Raw genomic sequence first — 9,476 nt, 5'->3', positions numbered from 1 at the left:
TGTTCGTTGCGCTTTTTAATACTGTGGAGGAATTAGAACGAATTTTATTTTTATTTTTATTTTTTCCAGTATTTAATTATTATTGAAAATAAAAATTCATTCTAATTTAGTTAAAATTTTAAAAAGTTAAACATTAATAACCAGTAAATTTCAATGTTTCTTCACTGTATTAGTATACTTAAATGTTTGAATTCTTTCTTCTTTTTTTTCACTTTCTTGAATGTTTTTTAAGCTCCAAATGAACTTTAATGCGGCATTTTGCTAGAGGAGGAACTCGAAAAGAAAATTAAAAATTATATTTTATTGTATTTTTATATTCAATCAATTTTATAAAATAATATTTTTGTTGATAATTATAAGTAAAGAGATATAAGATGATACAATAAAGTCTCAAGGAGTCAAAAAAATTATTATACAAAACTTGTACATTAAGATTTAGAAAAACATAAATGGCTAGAATTTGGTAAATTTTTTTAATCCTAAAATTCTTCCTCTGACATTATAAAAAATATATATGGTTCATATAGGGTGGAACACATGTACATAGAGAAAGCAAGTTGGAGAAAAATAAGGAAGTTGGCTTGAAGAAATATCGTCGACGGTTTGATGGTTATATCAACGATTTCAGACAAAAGCCAAGTGAGGGAGAAAATTATCGACAGTTTGCATAGTCCACCAATGGTTTCAGGCATAAGCTTATTAGGAATAAAACCGTCGACGATTTTGTTCGATGCTGCTTTTTGAAATTTGAATTAGGAATATCAATAGGTTGGAGATACGGAGGAAAATCCTTCGGGGATTAATACAGGGGTATTTGGGGAAATTTCAAATCCCTCTGTACGTGTAGGGTTAGCATAAATACAATGTTGTAACCATGGTTTTGAAAAATAATGAAATTTAGCCGCTACTTGCTCTCATGGACGTAGGCATTCTGTCAAACCATGTTAAATTCCCTACCTGCATCTCTTACGTACAAAAATTTGGTTACAACTCTGATGTGAGGAAAGGAAAATCTTGAATCGGAGGAGATAACAGGTGCTCTTTTGGGTTTTCATCATAGGAAGAAAGCCAACTATAAGAATCTACAAGAAGAAGGGCTTATGGTGAAGGGTAACCAGAAATGTGGGAGAACATACGGTGTTTTAAGTGCGGGAAAAAGGGCACATAAAACAAGTTTGTCTAGAGAAGATGAAGGGGAATGTAGAGAATAAAGAGGGTCTATCAAAATCGGCGAATGTAGTGGAAGAAGCAAACTCAGAGAGTAGTGATGGGGATATGCTTTATATTTCATCCAGTTCATATCAACTCATGGATTCTTAGATTCTGGATTTGGCAGGTTGCTGTCACATGACACCCAATAAAGATTAGTTTAACACCTACAAGTTAGTAAATTATAGTTCTATTTTGATGGGTAACGATGCACCATGCAAAGTTGTCGGAATAAGGAATATCATAATTAAAATATTTGATGGTATTGTTAGAACGTTGTGTGATGTCAGACATATACCAGATTTACGAAAGAATCTAATTTCATTGGGCATTTTAGATTGTAATGGGTTTAATTCCAAATCTGCAAGTGGAGTAATGAAGGTGAGTAAAGGCGTATTAATAGTGATGAAGGGGCAAAAATTAGCAGGAAATATCTATACACTGCTAGGTACAATAGTTGTAGGTGGAGCTGCAACTGCAGAATCTGAATCAGATAGTACTATCTTGTGGCATATAGGTAAGCATGGGATGATGGAGCTTCATAAGAGAAATCTTTTGAAGGGTGTTAAAACATGCAAGCTAAATTTTTATAGGTATTGTATTCTTGAGAAACATAATAGGATGCAATTCAAGACAGGCACACACAAGACGGAGGAAATTCTTGACTATATTCATTCATATGTACGGGGCCCAAAAAGGGTAGCATCATGAGGAAGACATATATATTTCATGAGTTTTATTGATAATTACTCACGAAAGGTCTAGGCATACATCATGTGGCACAAGTTAGAGACGTTTACCAAGTTAAAAATGTGGAAAGCTAAAGTGGAAAAGTAGACTAGGAGGAAGATCAAATGCCTCAGGTCTGACAATAGTAATGAGTACACAAATTCAAAGTTCATGGAGTTGTGTGAGCAACATGACATTAAGACACATTTCATAGTACGCAAGACACCACAATAGAATGGTGTGGTAGAAGGGTGAACCGAACAATAGCTGAAAGAGCTCGGTGTCTCAGGTTGAATGTAAGACCTACAAAGAACTTCTAGGCAAAGGCAGTGAATATGACATGCTTCTTGATTAACAGATCACCGAGGGCAGCACTAGATGGGAAAGTAGCAGAGGAGGTGTGAATAGGTAGCGCAGTAGACTACTCTGGTTTGAAAGTGTCTGGATGTCCAATAGTGAGGAGAGATCTACGCTTGATGCAAAGTTTAGATAGTGTATAGTTCTGAGGTATTGGAAAGGAGTGAAAGGTTTCAAGTTGTGGGATCCAAAGGCAAATAAGGTGGTGATTAGTAAAGATGTGTTTTTTTATGAGAAATGCATGTTGCAGCGTACTCAGGAAGAAGAGAAACATGTGTCAGAAAATTATAGTAGCAATAATGTAATGCCCTGAACCTGAAAACTCAATCCACATAGTTTTTCCCAAATTATAAACTATGACCAAATCTTTATTTTAAATTTCCTGAACCGTTCAGAAAATCATACTATAATTATACGGTTCCTATACATGAAAATAACCGATTCAAATTTAATAAAAAACCTAGTATAATTTTATTCCCCTTACTTGATCCTCGAAGTTTTTCCTAAAAGGAACGGGAAATGGAAACCTGTATTCCACAAATCGTAACTTAATCAGTTCAACCCTGGAATATTTATCATTTAACATTTCCTAGACCCACACACACCCAAGAATTAATTTAATACTAAAACATCTTACTTACCCTAGTTTTGGGGTGGTGCCCAAGAACTCCAAATCAAGATTCTGTTCTGATTAACTTGAAGATAATTGCCTTAGGAACCTTGTGGTGGTTTTCAATCGTTGAATCAAGCTAAATTCGGGCCAAAATCGAAGAGAGAAGGTGGAAGGGCCAAACCCTAGAGAGAGAGAGCAAAAGGAGAGAGAATTTCACGGAAGAAAATGACCCACGACCTATTTATAGGCTGGTCTTCATTGACGAGTCTAAAAGGTTCATCGACGAACCAAAGAAGGACACTCGTTAACGAGAACATCGGGTTCGTCGACGAATCTGTTAGCTTTGGTGTATTCCCAAGAGGGGGGGTGAATTGGAATTTAAAACTTTTTCCTAAGTTTGACCTAAATAGTAGCAGTACATTCACAACCTAGGTTTTGTCTAAGCAGTTCCAAATGCATAGATAAATATAACGTGCGGAAATTAAAATTATACGCAGCATTCACCAACTATAACATACATGTGCAGGAATGTAAATTGCAGAAAGATAAACAATGCACACAAGATATGTTATCGGGGTTCAGCCAACTGTGCCTACATCCCCGCCTCTAGCTCGCAAGCCTGAGAATTCCACTAATGGCTCACTTAATGGGTGGAGTGGCACCTAATACAACCAAGTCAATTCAAGGGGCTGACCTCAACCAACACGCCTTAACACGATGACGCATCTAGCTTTTTCCTAATCGGATCTAAGCCAATCCGGGACTATTTCACAGGGCTAGTCTCCCTCTTCAGACCCGTGCCTGGAAATACAACAGTATTTTTCTCAATCAAGTTGGTACAGTGATTGTGCTTTCATGTAAAACAGATATGTACTCAAATATGCGCAGTATACTTAATCAATCACATACACATCAACAATGTAGGCAGATATAAGCTCAGTGATGTGTATGTACGTGCAAATAACACTCAACAAGATATGATCACAATAATGTTCAAAAGTGTTCTAAACAAACAATACTTTGGAATTTAAGTAAAGCACAAATCAATAGCACATTAGTATTCCAAAGATATCAATCAGATATTCAAACTAGCTCAAGGAGATTTTCTTCAATAAAATATGCACACTACTAGTTTGAAAATATTTTGCTTGCTTGAAAATATTTTTGGATAACCAAAAACAAAGCTATTGGACACTTGCAATAACAATGCAAATATCCTAAGCTTACTAGGTTATCCCAACACAAGATTTATAGTATGAAAATCTGTGGGATAAACCTAAGCTAAACTCTCCAAAAACATTATCTCAATCACACAAGCACATTGGGAGTATTAGCAATACTAGCAATCACAAGCACACTCACTAAGCTCTTACAATACCAAGATTTTTCAAAGGAATGAGTATTTGAGGGTATTTGAGCAAAGTGGGATTTTCAAATAGAGAGGATTTTTTGCTAATTGTTTTTGGCTAATCCTTGTTTAATCCTCACAAATGAAACCATATATATAGGCCAAGACCAAAATATAATTGTTTAGGACCTATAAGGTATTTTTTGAAAAGTTCTAAAATGCTTAGGGAGTATTAACCCAAATTAACTCAATTTACCGCAGTTAAATTATTTTTAACCTGCCGAGGTTCGGGTGGCTGAACCTAGGTTCGGTCGCCCAAACAGACACAATTATGAAAGCCTTTTAAATCAGTTCAGCAGCCCAAGTCTCAGTTCGGTGGCCCGAACAAAATTCAGAAACATTTCTTCGTAACTTCAGGTGCCTGATCATAGGTTTCGTAGCCTGAACTCGTGTGTTCGGTCACCCGGGGTCTGATTTGAACGTGAAGGTTCGGCAACCCGAGTTGGTGAAAAGTAACCTTCTAAGGGTTCGAGCGCCTGAGGGCAATATGGTCATTTTGGTTTCGGTCGCCCGAAGCATGATCAAACTGCTGACTTTCCAGCAGTTCGAGCGCCTGAGGAGTTTTGAACTCCTGAGGTTCAATCACCCGACCTCTTACATACTTAACCTATTTTTTCCAAATTTATTTCAATTCTTTCCCCTAATAATGTAAGTGATTATGGGGACTTTGTGCACAATGTGTAGGAACCTAGGGTCTTTTCAAGTACGCCCAAAAACCTAGCGTCGGTCGACCGAGGGTGCCCTAAGGTCATTCGGTCTCTATGGTCAATCTATGGCATTTCTGAGCTTACAGAAACCTACCTGCATGACATGCATAGATTATTACAGACCATATCCTAATTACTATTACATACTCAATAACATTACAACAATTAATAAACATTATGGGTCTTCATTTTCTTCAAGTTGCCATGTTCCATCAATATAATTTTCCTACTATGGTCCTGCACACAAACTTGGCAAACGTTAAATACTAGAGTATTTGTCATAATCAAAACAAGGTATGACCCATGGGGTCAAGAGAATCCATTAAATCTAAATTTTTTCTAGCTCTCGGTATTTCTTCGTTGACGAGTGCAGGGCTCTCTTTGACAAAGCCCTGTTGTGATGCCCTCTTAAAAATTTTTCTTTTCTCTTTATTTATTTCCCCTTTTTCTTTTATTTTCTGGGTTCGGGTTATTACAAAGGTCATATTAAAATCTCATATACCTTTGCAAATATTCTAGCATGTATTGATGTCCTTGAAAGACAATAACCGGCTAATAAACCTAAACCGCATGTTAAGCGTGGAAGGTGAAAGTGTGGTAGTATGGTCCATTACCACTTGTCGACCCGGGAGTATATAGAGTTAGAGGGGGGTGAATGAACTCTTTTGCATATTATTGACTTTCTCTAAAAAATAAAACTCTTGGCAAAATTCAAGCAATTATATCAATGTAAATTATGCACAAGACAAATAATAAAGATTATAGGGAGAGAAAGCGCCTTGAGACCAATTCGAGGATTCTACTCTAAACTCCTTCACTGACGGAGAAGCCTTACACTCGGGAACAAATCCCTACACTCAGGAACAAATTTCTACCGCGCTCACCAAGAGCCACAAGGATCACCAAGATCCCTTGCAAGTCGGTTCACCAAGAACCTTAACCAAATGGTTCACAAAGAACCTTTACAACAAGAAGACGATTTACAAAATGATGCTCCTCAAATGAGCTGATTGCAAATAAAAAACAAACCTATCATTTAATCTCTCAAGTAATGATTCACACAAGATTAGAGAGCAAGAGAGAATTTGAGCACTTGTGAATATGAACTAAAATGTAAAGTGCTTAGGTTTTGTATAAAAAGTTGTTTATCACTAAAATGATCAAAAACCCATGCTAACCAAGTCTAAGAACTTGTATTTATAGCCAAAATACCAAGCTAGTCGTTATGTGTCCGTTGGGAGTGAATCCCAAAAGAAGCTAGTCGTTTTCTAGCAGTTGGTGTTCAGGTCCCGATACGAATCGTCGACGAATCTATCCCAATTGTCGACGAGTGACCTTTAGTCATCGACGAGTAATGCCTTTTCGTCGATGAGTCACCTGGGCTAAAAAACATGTTTTGGCTATTGGAAAAATTCTTCGACGAGTCAATACTCATTTGTTGATGAGTCATGCCCATTCGTCGACAAGTTTATGCCATTTATCAACGAGATGCCTGGGCAAAAACTCAATTTAGGCTACTGGTTTTATTAGTCGATGAATGCACTGCATTAGTCGACGATTGTTCTGTTTTTTTCATACCGAAAAGCCTTTTTGTGACTTAAAACATTCTTAGACAAAAGTATATGAAATATATTAAGTCTAATGAAGATTTATACTTGTCCAAATGAGTTTCCCCTTGAATATAAGAAATATTGTTTATGAAAACAAATTTGAAGGCTCATTTGATATCTTATATGCTTCTATGTCCTTTATGAAAATATATTTGAGTATACGATATTTTTGACAAACTCTTGTTTTAACTTTGAAAATCATGTATGTTGAATTTGTGACTAAGTGAAATCCTATATATTCTTGTGTCCTAGTATGCATGTGCAATTGCTCAACTCTTGCTCAGAAAACGTGCATGAAACAAAACCACAAGGGTTACAAAGACTACTACCTCAAACACACCCCATTACATATAATTCTACATTAGGCTTCCTTTGGTTGTGCTTGAGTCCTTTTCGAGTGAGTGTCCTTTTGATCTTTCCTTTTCAACGTTAACTTGGTCCGATCTTTGCCTTTGATCCAGTACTTCATGTAATTGTCACTTGTACCTGTACTAAACATGATTTGCAAAGATAGGAAAACATTAGGAACAACATATAAGTTAATATCATCAAAATATATAAAATATGATTATATAGCCACCAAGGCTAACAGAAGGAATGTTGATGCAAAAGATAAAACTCTCAGAAGGAGAAAGTTGAAATATGTAAATACTCTAGAAGAGGTTATAGAGGTGGATAATCCATTCGATATTCACAGACCCATTTCTCCTGAAAATGGAATCCCTATTATGGAAAATCCTGAAGAGGAATCTCTTGAAGAGAAATATCTTGAAGAGAAAACTCTTGAAGAGACATCCTTTGAAAAGGGATAAGTACCTAGAAATAATAATCAGATCTCAATTCATTACATTAGAGAAATGTGGGATAGAAATAAAGTTGTTGTCAACAACATATTTGCATATGCAGTAGCTAGTGACATTACCATAAGTAATGAGGATCTTGAACATAAATCTGTTAATGAATGTTGATATAGAAGTGGTTGACCAAAATGGAAAGAGTCTATCACATCAGAATTAAACTCTCTATTAAAAAGAGAAGTTTTTGGACCTGTAGTCCATACACCAGAAGATGTCCAACCCGTTGGATATAAATGGGTATTTGTGTGCAAGCGAAATGAAAAAAATGAAATTACTCGATATAAAGCAAGGCATGTGGCACAAAGTTTTTCGTAAAAATTCGAAATTGATTATGAGGAGACATATTCTCCCGTAACAAATTGAATCACTTTAAATTCTTAATTGGACTAGCAGTTGTTGAATGACTGAGCATGCATCTTATGAACGTAATAACAACATACTTATATGGATCGTTGGATAGTGAAATTTAGATGAAAATTCCTGAAGGATTTAAATTGCCTGAAGCAAACTCATAAATTTATATTCAATTAAACTGCACCATTCTTTATATGGATTAAAGCAATCTGGACGCATATAGTACAATCGATTAAGTGAGTACCTTGTGAAAGAAGGATTCATAAATGATCCAATTTGTCAATGCATTTTTATTAAAAGATCAGAATCTAGATTTGCTATAATTGTTGTTTATGTTGATGATTTGAATTTAGTTGGGACTCTTGAAGAGCTCACTAATGTTGCTAATTATTTAATGGCGAAATTTGAGATGAAAGATTTAGGAAAGACAAAATATTATTCTAGCCTACAGATTAAACATGTAAATGACGGAATTCTTGTTCATCAATCTAAATATACCGAAAAGGTATTAAGACAATTCTATATGGACAAAGTTCACCCTTTGGGATCTCCAATGATGGTGCGATCACTTGATGTTAAGAAGTATATATTTCGACCTCATGATGATAGGGAGGAATTACTTGGTCTTGAAGTACCATATTTAAGTGCTATCAATTATTTGATGCATCTGATCAATTGTATAAGACCTGACATTGCATTTATTGTAAATCTACTAGCAAGATATAATTCAACTCCTACTCGGTGACACTGGAATGAAATTAAGCATATTCTTTGCTATTTGAGAGGTACATTTGATTTGGGTCTATTATAGTTATTTGATTCAAAATCTCAACTAGTAGGATATGCAGATGTTGGATATATATCTGATCCTCACAATGCTAAATCTCAAATTAAATATGTATTTCTTTATGAAAAAACTGTTATATATTGGAAATCAGTAAAATAGATGATTACAACAACATCTTCCAATCATTATGAAATACTAGCTATCCATGAAGTTAGTAGAGAATGTGCGTGGCTCAGATAAATGATTTCTCATATCCAAGTAAATTGTGGTATTCAATCAATCCAATAGGTTTATACGAAGACAACGCTGCATGTATAGTTCAACTAAGAGGAGGATACATAAAGGGTGATAGAACAAAGTATATCGCTCCAAAATTCTTTTATGCACATGAATTCCAAAAGAATAGTAATATAAATGTGTAGCAGATCTGATCAAGTGATAATCTAACAAATTTATTCACAAAAACTTTACCTACTATAACATTCATAAAATTAGTTCATCTCATCAGAATGAGACATCTTAAAGATCTTAATAGAAATAGTTAATATATGAGTGACATTCAAGTGGAAGTGTTATGAAAACCATAAGGGTTTAATGGTTGTCTCCCATTCGTTTTTCCACCCCAATAAATACTTTGCAATTCTTATTGTCCTATAAAAGGGCACCCTCTCCTTCTCATTTAAAGACACATTGCATGCTTGAAGATACATTACATGCTTGAAGGAAGTAGATACACAGTAAGGATAAGAGTAGAGGAGAGATTAAGAGAAGAAATATTTTGTACAAGTATAAAGAGAAGAGATATATTTTGTACGTATCTGGTTTAAAAATCATTTTATAATTTC

Source organism: Malania oleifera, chromosome 4, assembly GCF_029873635.1.
Source record: "Malania oleifera isolate guangnan ecotype guangnan chromosome 4, ASM2987363v1, whole genome shotgun sequence".
NCBI lineage: Eukaryota > Viridiplantae > Streptophyta > Magnoliopsida > Santalales > Ximeniaceae > Malania > Malania oleifera.
This window is presented reverse-complemented; position numbering follows the sequence as displayed.